This window comes from Hydra vulgaris, chromosome 01, assembly GCF_038396675.1.
Source record: "Hydra vulgaris chromosome 01, alternate assembly HydraT2T_AEP".
Classification (NCBI taxonomy): Eukaryota; Metazoa; Cnidaria; class Hydrozoa; order Anthoathecata; family Hydridae; genus Hydra; species Hydra vulgaris.
The window spans coordinates 21,082,288-21,094,918 of record NC_088920.1 but is presented as its reverse complement, the minus strand read 5'-3'; the positions used below and the strand labels follow the sequence as shown (position 1 = coordinate 21,094,918).

The window sequence follows — 12,631 nt, the reverse complement described above, 5'->3', positions numbered from 1 at the left end:
CGATATATTTATATGTATATATATATATCTATGTATACATATATATATATATATACGTATATACATATATATATATATACATATATATATATATAAATATATATATATATATATATATATATATATATATATATATATATATATATATATATATATATATATATATATATATATATATATATATAAATAAATATAGACATACATTTTATGGAAGTCAAATTTTACAATTAAAAATAGTCACAATTCCATACATAAATTAACTAAATTAAACTTATTTGAATAGTTGTAACTATAAACCATCAATTTAAATCATATAATGTACTTTGTTCATAAGATGGAAACCAGTTAAAACCATATCATTCCTCTATCTTTGATCCACCAGAACTTTACTAAATAAACTTACACTTAAAATCAAATTATCACATGTCAAAAAAATTTAAACAGTATTATTAAAATCAGATATGACTAATAGTTATTATTAAGTTTTATTTATTCTTCACCATATAAAAAGTTAAATGCAAAGAGAAACACAATCATTCACTAACATAATTTTTTGGAGTCCTCTGTAGTCGTAAAATTAAATCCTTCGCCTACTTCTTTATCTAATAATAGATACTTATAAGTAATTATTTAGTAAAACAAATATAAACAAAAATGTAAAAACTAAAATGTACCCCCCAGTGCAAACAGATTACGATATATATCTAGGCAATCATAATACAATAAACAGATTCAAAATTTTACTTATCCCAAAATAAAAATAAGACTTATTAGATGTTTATTTGATATAGTACTTCACCGTTAATTATAGAAAGTTTATTTGATATAGTACTTCACCATAATATAAAACTATAACAATTTTTTTATTCATATAAAACAATTAAAATAGCAATGAGTACTGTAAAATTTAATGACCTCCAGTAACTTTAAATCTTTTAACTCTAAGATTGTTCCATGAATAATCAATTGGAAAACTATTATAGGCAGCTTTCATTGCATGAACACCAGTTGACAAAAATAACCAACCATCTTCTTCCCAACAACATAGAGCAACTGCCTCTGCTTTAATCTGTTTTTTAAATAAACAACTTAAGCCCAAGATTGTGAAGTCATTGTAATATATCATTTAAAAAAAGGCATCATTTGTTTTATTTACATATATATATAAATATATATAATGATAAATATATATATATTTATATATACATATATGTTTATATTATATATATATAAATATATATATATAATATATATATATATATATATATATATATATATATATATATATATATATATATATATATATATATATATATATATATATATATATATATATATATATATATATATATATATATATATATATTTATATATATATATATATATACATTTATAAACAAATATATATGTTTAAATGTATATATATATATATATATATATATATATATATATATATATATATATATATATATATATATATATATATATATATGTATATATACATTTATATATATAAATATATATATATATATATATATATACATATACACACATATATATACATATATATATATATATATATATATATATATATATAATGTATGTATATATATGTATATATACATATATATATATATATACATATATATATATATATATATATATATATATATATATATATATATATATATATATATATATATATACATTTATAAACAAATATATATGTTTATATGTATATATATATATATATGTATATATTATATATACATATATATATATATATATATATAATATATATATAAATACATATATATATGTATATATATATATATATATATATATATATATATATATATATATATATATATACAGATATATATATATATATATATATATATACATATATATATATATATGTATATATAAAATGTATTTTATAAATAATGTATATATATATATATATATATATATATATATATATATATATATATATATATATATATATATATATATATATATATATATTCATAATTACATGCATTAATACATAATATTAAAATAAATAAAAATACATATCAAAGGTATGTGATAAATAATAAATGTTAGAATTATATATACAACACCAACTCTAAAATTAGGACTAGAAATATAAACATTATAAATACATATATAAAATGTATATATTTCTTTTATATATATTCATAAATTTACCCATATATATATGCATAAATACATATTATTAAAAGAAATAAAAATGTATGATAAAGAATAAATGTTAGAATTAAATATACAACACCAACTCTATAATTAGGACTTAATACTTTTCCTATTAAAATTAGAAGTTTTTCAAAAAAATGGAAATAAAGTTTCTTATCCAAACGTGTTTTTATATAAAAAAAACTTAATAATGCATACTTTCTAGCCGTTCTTACCTCTATTGGTTGAAGATTTTATACTGAATATTTGCTTGATAATTAGGGTAAGGTGTTTAAAGTTTTTCAAATAATTAAAAAAATTAGTCTGTGAACAGACTAAATTTAGTCTGACTTATTATGTTTTAATAATTTTGATATTACTTAAAACATCTGAATCTTATTAAAATTAAGTGCTATTTTTAACTTAGAGATAACATATTTAATACAACTTTGCAATTTATTAAAATGGTCATTTTCAAATAAATAAATCATCAACAAAAATAACCTGAATAAACCGAATATACTCTGAGATTTATGTATATTATATACAATTTGATGCAAAATCTAAAAGTTTTAAATTAGCCGCAATAAAAAGAAGTTATAAAACATAACTTTATCAAAATATTTTTTTTATACCATCTGCATGCATTCTATTAAGTTTTCGTTGCCTTTTCTTTACGGCAAATTATTTTTGTAATGGCTAGTTAATGAGACAATAATTTTCAATGTGTCACTTCCTCAACGTTTTCAAAACAACGTTTAATTAACGTTGGCAAAATAACACTTTTTCAACGTTTTTTAACTACCACATTTTCAACGTTGGTTTATGTAACGTTGAATAAGCGTTGTTTCATAAATAGCTTAAATACGTTGAAAAAGCAGCTAATGTCTAACGTTGATAAACCTTCAACTTTGCGACGTTTTTACAGTGATTATTTGCGTACTTTTAATTCAACGTTGAATAAACGCGGTTTTTTGAGAAGATAATATAAGTTGATATTTATACGCCTATTCAACGTTGAAAATGTGACGTTTAAAAAGCGGTTTATTTTTAACGTTGATGAAGCATAGATTTTGAATCGTCATTAAAATGGCTTTTTGCGTAAGTTGATTCCACGTTGAATAAACGTCTTTTTTTGAGAAGCTAAATTACGTTACAATTTCAACGCTTATTCAACGTTTAAATTTACCGCGATTTAGTATACAATAACAAACATTGATTCAACGTTGAAAGCGCGTTGTTTTTGTGACTGTAACGCTTTTTCTACGCTGCGACCCGTTTTCAACGTTGATTCAACGCTGACATGTTTGCTGGGAAGACGTTAATTTTTTTAACACTGATGTAATAATTCGCAACATATGCCCTTCTTATTATAATTTCGATATTTCTAATCTTTCTGCTGATATAGATATTAATGAGTTCTCTATTTAACACCTAAATATTAGGAGCTTTCAAAAAAATTTTGATAAATTTAAAGATTTTTTATATAGTGTTAAAATCAGTTTTAAAATTATTTGTCTCACAGAGACCTGGTGTCGATAAACAAGTTGAAAAAGATTCAAATTTTCAATTACAAAACTATAAAGTTATTCATCAAGTCAGAAATACTGAGACAATAGGTGGAGGAGTATGTATTTTTATCCACAACTCCTTAAATTTTAAACCGCTAACAGAATTTAGTGCAATTAGTAATGATTGCGAATCATTAACGATCGAAGTTATAAATAAAATCACTAAAAATATCAATGAACATGTTGTGTACAAACTGCCATCTGACAATAACAAATTTTTTGAAAAACACTTTAAAAATTTAATCAAAAACAAAATTTTGTGTGACAAACGTGTCTTTTTTGTTGGGGATTTTAATTATAATGCGCTTGATTACGACACAAATAAAAATGTAAAAAATTTTATGAACATCATATTTCAAAATGGGTTCATTCCAACAATAAATAAGCCAACACGAATTACTAGGAATAGCGCAACCTCAATTGATCAAATAATAATTAATGAATATACAAAAAATAAAATAAAAACTGGAATAATAATATCTGATATATCGGATCATTTCCCAATATTTATAATCGCGCATAAAGTGTCGAACACACCCCTCAAAAAAAAATAATTATTACAAATCGAATATATAATGACATTTCTATGGAGCTTTTTAATAATTCTCTATTTTCTGAAAACTGGGATAAAATTCTACAAATTCAAACCACAGATACTGCTTATAACAGTTTCCTTCGAATATTCAAAAAACACTATGATAAAGCTTTCCCGGTGGTAACAAAAATTATTAATACTAAAACATTTATAAACCCTTGGATTACACCAGGAATAATAAAATCATCAAAAAAAAAACGATTGTATAAAGCGTTTCTGAAAAAAATAGTTCTCAATAACTGTTAGAGGACATAATGTATGGAATAAGATAATTAGTAATGATATTAAAACACTCGCAACTCTTGAACAGTTTAAACAAAAGCTAAAACTATCACTTTTAAATAACGAAAAAACAGAGAAATTTTTTTAAATCTATCTAGAAAAATGTTATAATTAAAAATTATCTATCAGTGCATGCTTTGTTTGTCTGGAAAGGTCTAAAGGTCTAAAAAAAATTATATACATTATATTCAATTATATAATGAAAAAGTAATTATATAGATTTAGAGCATTTATGTGCGCATGTATGTATATGTGTACATGCGCATGTGTGCATATATATACATGTGTACATACATGTGTATCTGTTTATGTGTGTGTATGTATGTATGTATGTATGTATGTATGTATGTATGTATGTATGTATGTATGTATGTATGTATGTATGTATGTATATGTGTATGTGTGTATGTATGTGTGTGTATGTATATATGTGTATGCGTATGTATTTATGTGTATGTGTTTGTATATACGTATATATGTATATATATATATATACAAATATATGTATATATCTATGTATATCTATATATATATATGTGTGTGTGTGTGTGTGTGTGTGTGTGTGTGTGTGTGTGTGTGTGTGTGTGTGCATATGTGTATGGATGTGTATATGTATATATGTGTGTATTTGTATATATGTGTGTATATGTGTGTGTATATATATATATATATATATATATATATATATATATATATATATATATATATATATATATATATATATATATATATATATATATATATATATATATATATATATATATATATATATATATATGTATATGTGTATGTGTATGTATATATATATATATATATATATATATATATATATATATATATATATATATATATATATATATATATTTAATATCTTCTGATTATAAATTAACCTTAATTTTCATTTTTCATGTTTTCTTTTTTTGCTGTTGGTTTTGGTTTTCTTGAATGATTTATTAAAATTTTACTTTAATAAACAACTTTGAAATTTGAATATATATAGGATTGCATGACCGTAAGTTAATCTTCATGTTATTGAGAATAAATTACTTCTTTAACTTTTATTAAAAACAACTTTGAAATACTTTAACTATTTTGCTTTTTATATAAACTTCTTTGAAACATTTTGCTTTTTTCTCTCATTTTTAATTTTTAATTTTAGTTACAACGTATTTATATAATAGCTAGAAAAAAACATGGGACTTTGTGATAAGGTAAATCTGTCTTTTTCTCGTCCTTGCCATTTTTATATATATTATAAAACACGGAACTTGTAAATATTTGTACGGCTAAATAAAAGGGAAAAACAAAAAAAAAACTTTTTTTATAATTTACAAAATATTTGATAACTACCATTCAATTGCCAAAATTACAAATGCATATTATCCAAACGAATAAAGCAAATAATTTAATGTGCTTCCTCTTTTAATATGCTTTTACACTAAAAAACGTGTACTTGTACACGTACGCGCCATCGTGCGCTAACGTGTGTACGGAAATCTTCATTTCTCATACGCACACTAGCTTACATACGGAGAAAAAAATTAAACAAACGAATTCACACGGATTTTTCATTACTTTAAGTATAACTTTGTATTAAGCTACTCGTAAAACTATTTATAAAATAAATAATTTTACTTCAACTGGAATATTTTTTGTACAGCATTGCGATATTTTTATACTTATTTATTATATATTTATATTTATTACATTTCACCACGCCACGTTTTATTAGTTTCAATCTTAACAATTCTTTAGATTCGTATTAGTTATATTCATATTACTATAGTAGATTACTAGATCCGGCTTAATTATTAGATCCCATCGAGTAAAACTATAAATTGAAACTAATTTTACATCTATAGCGACTTAAAGCATTTCTTTGTAAAGATTTAAAAGTGGTGTGAAATTTAAACAGTTTGATGGGACATTTATAAATTTGGCGTGACATTTTTTACAATGTAGGGGAGAACCTTAATGAATGGGACAGTTTTCGTAAAATGCATTTTTTGAGGTTGATAAATTTGTTTAAAAATTACTTTGAAAATAGTTTGATCACTGTTAACTCTCGTACTATGATGAACAAAAACAAAAAAATTGATTCCGCATATGGGTATTGGTAGAGAAGAAGAGTTTTATTGGACCATGGCATTTGTCCCATTCATTAAAAACTACTCATTGAATGGGACTAAAAAAATTATTGAATGGGACAAATCTAAAAAATTAATAAAGAAGAGAGGCCCTAAGTAAGTTTCAAGGCAGTCAAGCAGTAAGTGTAGTTTCTACCATTAGGGAATCCGAAAAAGCTATAAATACGGCAGAATGCCTGCATATATTGACAAACCTAAAATAATTTTATTAAAAAATATATGTATATTAAAATTGATTTAATTAACTTAGTGAAATAAAAAGCGTTGATTAAATGCATTGATATAAATCCCACTAATCACACATTTACAATATTTAAAAGAGTAATTGCCTGCAGAAACACTAAGTTAAATTAAAAAATAAAAAAAAATAAACAAAATAATACCATATAAAGTATCTAGTTTATTTCAAAAAACTCAATAACAAAGCATATTAGATATTTTAAAAATTCTTTTTATTTATGTTTAACCAAAATACAAATATCAACAATTTTTGATTGTATCAAAGTACATGAAATAAAAACCAATAAATCAAAGAAAGTGTTGAAGATGTTAACAGTCAACTTCAAATTGTTCGCTTTCATAATAAATGTTTTTGCTGTTATTATTACTATTTCCACATATCCACCATTGACAAGTAAAACACTGAATCCAAGCAGGCCCAAAGAAATTTCTCCCGTTGCATTTGCATATTTTACAAGTATTTTATTGTTGTTGGTTTACCGGTGCATTTTTTACAGATGACACAATTAAAAAATCTGCATCAGAGTTTTCTGTTTCTTTCACTCTTTTGAGGTCAATTTTTTTTTTCGATTTTGTGTGTTAACTTTACCAGTTTCAAAAATTTTCCTCTTATTTTCTGTCTTTTCTGGAGTTTTAGTACTTTTACCCTGCTGTCTTCTTTTTTTAGAACTTCTTTCTCGGGAGTGCTTTAGGGTACGGATGAATGGTTTCTGGACTAACTAATTTGACTGATGATTCTGAAGAATCAACTTGTTTATTTTTTTCATATGATTGTTGATTATCTGGTTGTTTATTTTCTGGTTGCTCGACAGGAAGAGGCCTGTCACTAACACTAGATGATATGAAATCACTTTCTCCAAACATTTGTCTATTAAGTGGATAGATCCCACATTAAGAAAACCCGCTGCAAGCATTTTTTATTGTGAACGACATATTATATGCTGTGCATGCTAGCTGAGGTAAAATATATATGTTAATAATTCTCCCTCGATTGGAGGCTACCCATTCATTCTGAGCCAATCTAAAATAAGATTTAAAACGACCAAACACCGAAACATGCAAAGGCTGCAATCTATGACTGCAGTGTGCTGGAAATGTTAATAAAATCAAGGAGTTTCTTTTGCAAATGTTATTGTTTCAAATGAAATTTGGCTTTCGTGGTTGTCCATTAATAACAGCACTGGATGATCCACAGATGGCTTAGCATGGGAAACAAAGTGCTTCATTGCAACTAAAAAGTTCTCACTTGTCGTCCAACCACTTTTGTTACACAGCCCAAAGCTTCTTGTTGGGGCTCCACTTATCATAAAATCCTTGTAGTTTACTCTCGGAAATATAAAGACAGGTGGAACTGTATTACCCATAGCATTCACAAAAGCTTACATTGTCACCAATGAACCTCTTTCTGCTGAAACAGCTTGTGAAACCCCCTTAGTTCCACGAGTTGAAGAAATCTTTGGAGGATCTGTTACTGTTAATAATCCTGTCTCATCTGCGTTAAAAATACATTCTGGTTTGAATTTATATTTTAATTGAACTTCTAACAAGTTATTAAAAAACATTGACGCTGTATGTTCATTAAAGGCAGTTGCACAAGCAAGACTAACTTTTTCTGGCTTACGTAATGATAATTTTGGATGTCTTATCAAAAAACTTTCTAACCATGGCTTTCCTGCCATTTTATTTTGGTGCCATGACTCTGGAATACTGTTAGAGTTTAATGCAATTCCATACTTGTAGGCCTAGTTTGTAATTTAGTTAAGCCATAGCACATATTTGAAGATGTATGCAAATATTCGCAAATAGCACTTTCCTCAATTGATGAAATATTTTTCTATTTCCAATGTTTACAATGTGTTTATAGTCTGGCAGCTTTTGACATCTTGCCATTTTAACAGCTCTATCTACTGCAGATTTTGATAAACTATATATTTCAGCTGCATCTCGTATGGACATATTCTTAAAAACACTTTTGACTGCATCTTCAACATCTAAAGAGTTTTTACGTATTAATTTTGTGTTTGGTTTTATCTAAAATAAAATTTGAAACTTTACAAAAAACCAAATATATTTGCAATATGCAAATATTTAAATACAAATATGAAATATATAATTAAAATACACACACATATATATGTATGTATATGTATGATACATATACATATTATATATATATATTGATATATATATGTATATATATATGTATGATACATATACATACATATAGTATATGACATACACACATATATATGTGTGTGTGCGTGTGTGTGTGTGTAAATAGGGTTAGCGATTTTTAGCATGCACCAAAAGTAGCTTGTGAAAGTTGTTTAAACTGCGGACCTGGAAAGTTATTTATGCTAGCGCAAACGGAAAACAATTCAAAAACAACAAAAACCTACTTTTAGTGCATGCTAAAAAATTTTTACCAACTGTTTATGTTATTATTATGTAATTGTAGAAAGTAAATGGTCAAATCAGCGTTATTATTTTATAAAATTAGTTTTTTATAAAAGCTTTTCGTATTTATTATTAAAAAGATGATTTTATTGTTACTTTCATATATATATATATATATATATATATATATATATATATATATATATATATATATATATATATATATATATATATATATATATATATATATATACACATATATACATATATACAACTTTAATTTTCACCATTCACCATCATCAGGTAGAGTTTACCATTCACCATCATCAGGTAGAGTCACCATTCACCATCATCAGGTAGAGCATAAATTTCACCATTCACCATCATCAGGTAGAGTTCTTTTCAGAAAGAACTCTTCCTGATGATCCAGCAATGGTGAAAGTTAAAGTTGAAGAAAAAAGTTAGATAAGTGTTTTTTACTAATTTATTGTTGCTCTGTTCTTTAAGAATATTGAGCACTCTATTTGTAAAATACACTAACATAATTTACATACATACATATATATATATATATATATATATATATATATATATATATATATATATATATATATATATATATATATATATATATATATATATATTATGTCAGTGTATTTTATATATTAGTGTATTTTATATATTAATATATGTGTATTTTATATATTAATATATTATGTCAGTGTATTTTACAAATAGAGTGCTCAATGTTCTTAAAGAACAGAGCAATAATAATTTAATGAAAATTAATAGAAAATCACTCAACAAAAATTTTTTTTTTTACACTGTGTTTTATCAATAAAAACTTTAAAAAAATTACAGGAAGTCGCAATTGTCTAATACTGTAAATTTTCACACATTTGTGGAATTTGCTAATAGTGATATTTCATGAAGATGTAAAGAATTGAATTCACCAGAGAGAGGGTTGCTATTTATCGATTTTTGATGACATCGATATTGGAATGTTGATAGTATTGCAATAGTTGTTTGCATGAAATAACTGAGTTAAATTTCACAAGCCCATCTCTGTTGCAGAATATGCTTTAGTGAGATCAGATTCAAGATTGGCTCCCTGTTCTAAGATCAAAAAAAAAGAATACTTTTTGTCAAGACAGGAGTATAAAGTTGAGTCGTCACCAAATAGAGCCACTTTAGGTACAAGGTTGTCAAGAAGATCATTAATGTAGATAAATTTTTTATAAGTCTAAATAAATCTTAATAATCTAAATAAGTCTAAATTTTTCACAAAATTACATTCTTACCATTTCACATGAGTTTTTAATAAAGGACTATAAAAAAAATTTTCTAACAATTTTGAAAATTAGGTAAATTTAACTCTCAGTAGCTTTTGAGCTTTTTGAACATTACTTATATTATTAGTATATTATATCATTACTTATAAGTTGTATATGTTCTTCCATATTTTCATTGTATTGTGGTCTATAAATATATTTTTTATGTGTTGTATATGTTCTTATGTGTTTTTTAAATTACAACTTACAAATATTAACTTGATAAATTTTTTTGTATATTTAAATTTCCCTTAAATAAATTAACATATATTAAAATTAGTATGTATGTTTTGATTTTAGAGTCTATGGACCTCTTGTCGCTTGTTCTTAGAAATGATATTGATAGTTAAACTCCGAAATCTTGTGTTTAACTTTTGAATCATAAACTAAGAGACACAGCAAATTTGGAACTACAAAGAATTTTTTTAATTGGAAGGAAAAACATTTAATAACAAACAAAAAGCTTGTAAGTTGCAATTTTTTTTATTATACTTATTCACTTCCAAGAAAGCTTAAGGCAGAAATTAATTGAATAAAAATTTACTGAGAAAGTGAGAAAAGGGGTTAACAGGCAACTTATAAAACTTATTTCCAGAGCTGCAAAACATGTCTTTTAGAAATAACAAAATCAAAATTTGATGACTAACTAGGACTATTTTCCTATTTTTCAAGAATATTTGATTATAAAATTCCAGGATATTACCCTCCAGAAAAAAAAAATTCATGACTTTCCCAAATTTTACCTAAAAATTTTTCAGGATTTTTTTTAACAGTCAGAGCATTTTTTTAAATGAAAAAAAGTATGTAAGTTGAAAAGGTTTGAAATAATAATTTCACTTAAAACTCTATACCAAAAATCTAATAATTATGTGTTTGAGGATTTTACCTTTCTACAAAACCTAAGTCATAAAATATTTCTTAAAAATTAACTTTATTAATAATTGCTTTTTTAAGTACTGAAAATCTAAAATTTGGCGTTATTAACATGACAATAAAATATCATCAAAGGAAAATGTCACATTTAAAATAATGTCTAGTACTTGTTTAGCTTTTTTTCAATCAAATCAAACTCAGTATCTTCCTATTTTGTTTAAACTTTTTTTAACATAACTTTTTTTTTTTATCACATTCTTTTAAAAGTGTAGTTTTTAGTTACTCTTAAAAGTTACTTTACTTTTCTGCATTAGTGGCAACCTTGTCAGACTTGTTTGATAAGAAATCAATTTAACTTTGAACAAGTCTGCAAACAATTTTTTGCTTTAATGCCACATTTTTTTTCTTTTTTTCTTTTGTAAGTTTTCGCAGTAGCAACTGCTTGCTTCTCTTGCATGATGCTGCATCTCTTTGCCAATTTTAATGCTTTTATGTAAAGTTGAAGTCTTTTATGTCAAGTTTGAAAATAAAGTGCATCATTTTTTTTACAGCATTTTTGAGGATAAATTGTCTTTGACTAAATCACAGATAAACTTTTGGTACCAAAAGTTTATCTGTTTGAAACCCTTTTTCAGAAAGGTGTTAAATTCCTGATACCATTTCAAAGAATTTTAATTTTGATGGTAAAATAGGATCATGTATCGTTGCTTTTCATCACTGACAACTTTTATTAACGACTCCAGGTAGTTCAATTTTTTCAAGACTACCATCAAATGTTGTTACTTTGAACAGTGGGGTAACTTTGGACAAAACTATCAAAGAGTTTTACTCAAAGTTTTTTTCCAAAGTTACCCCACTGTTCAAAGAAACAACATTTCACGGTACTAAGATATGTTACACATTTTTTGTAATCATCAAGAAAGCTTTTCATAAACAGTTTTCACTTTTGCACCACCTGTGTCCACAAAATTATAGTTGATATTAATCAACCATATA

The 12,631-nt window shown here is 24.4% G+C and overlaps 1 long non-coding RNA gene across 1 annotated transcript; it reads right to left on the bottom strand.

Annotated features, from left to right (window-relative positions):
• Positions 1–271: 271 nt before the first annotated feature.
• Positions 272–1,120, bottom strand: LOC136074820 (uncharacterized). Its single transcript, XR_010635471.1, has 3 exons — positions 916–1,120; positions 546–602; positions 272–389 (listed from the first exon to the last, which is right to left on the bottom strand). It is a non-coding gene; the product is annotated as an uncharacterized LOC136074820 (long non-coding RNA).
• Positions 1,121–12,631: the final 11,511 nt, after the last annotated feature.